A 1,584-nucleotide genomic window follows, 5' to 3' on the forward strand; every position below is an offset into this window, starting at 1 on the left:
GCGCTCCCCTGGTCCCCCCACTCCAGCGGCGCGTCGCCTAGCAACGCAGCAATAGCCAAAGGTACTAAATAAAGCATTCCGGTAAAACTGAAATGCAGAAGAATGCAGGGAACAAGAAAACGGAACCCACATGTTAAAGCATAGCGATTTCCGTTTTCTTCTTCCTCGCATTCTTCTGCATTTTAACTTTACCGGAATGCTTTATTCAAATACCGATGGACAGTTTCGTGCCTTTCCTTCCGGAGCCATTTTTTAAAGCATTCCGGTAAAGCTGAAATGCAGAAGTATGAAGGGGTGGAAGGGGAGGGAGGGAGGGAGGGGAGTGCCGACTGGCCGTCCCGCCGTGCCTCTCGGCTACTGCTTATTTTTCCCCCTCGCAAGAAAGATTTGTGGGCAACCGAGCCGGTCCTGCTTTAATTAATTTGCGGTGATCCTTGATAGTGATAAACCAGAGCGGACCTCCCAAAGGCCTAACTTTTCACTTCCTCAACAAACATTCGTGAAAAATTACAGACAAGTCCGCCGCCGGTACCGCAGCGAGTCAGAGGTGGGGAGGCGGACACCCCTGGAGGGAGCCGAGGGAAGCGCGATACCCGCGGAAAGGAATCTGCCGCGGGGTGTTGGGGAATGAAGGGGCTCTACGGTCCACGTTCCGCTGTTTGTAGCTACACAGTTGTAGCTACAACCGACACAGCCACAGGAAGTTGTTGTATCAGAACCTACTGCAGAACGCTGTAGAAATAAGTATGAAGTATGAAATCCAACAACATAACCTAACCTCTGCTAGATTTGCGTTGCACTCATCTCTCATGTGCCGCCATCGGTGTGTTGGTGTTGTGGAAACTTCGTGGCAGCTCGCGGCTCGGCGTGCGGGAGGTTGTTGTAAGTATTTTATCACGCTTCTCATTATTAGTGTGGATCCAGGGTTCACAAAACGCAAGCGTGATTTTCACGGGAGGCGTGATTTTCATTCTACGGAGGCTTCGGGCAGAGAGGAGAGGGACCGACCTTTGTCACGCCGGGGCGTAAAAATCACACGCAGCGTAAAAATCGCGCTCAGGTTTTGGGAACCCTGGATCCACTTTTTCAAAGTATTTGTGCGCTCTGCGTTTACTGCGATAGTTGAGTTTGTTGTTGTTGTTGTTGTTGTTGTTGTTGTTTGACAGTCTTCCTAACCTCATCTCCCAGCTCTTCGAAAGACGAGTCGTTGTCTCAGTCGGCAGCTCCTACAAACTATGCGTAATGGTAATGCAACCGAACCCGTTATGTATCTGAAAATCTGGGGCCGAAAATCTAACCTGAAACTGGAGACGTGATGGTCGCAATCACGCCAAGTGCGCGACGGGTGTGCCGTGTCCAGTCTGAACGGCGGCGGAGGGGCTGGGAAGGGGAGGGGGATAGGAGTAGGAGGAGCAGGCGTCATCATCATCATTTGAAGGGAGAGAGATGGACTTGTATGGAAGCCAGACTCGCTGTGAAGAAAGCAAAGAAAGGAAGTGACAGGAGGAGGGGGGCGGTGTTCGTGGAAGTCAAAGTCAGCAGTGATCACAGGCGCAGAGCGCGGCGCGGCGCGTCGGGTCGCGG

Source organism: Frankliniella occidentalis, unplaced genomic scaffold, assembly GCF_000697945.3.
Source record: "Frankliniella occidentalis isolate FOCC.00 unplaced genomic scaffold, Focc_3.1 Scaffold46, whole genome shotgun sequence".
In the NCBI taxonomy this organism is placed as follows: Eukaryota; Metazoa; Arthropoda; class Insecta; order Thysanoptera; family Thripidae; genus Frankliniella; species Frankliniella occidentalis.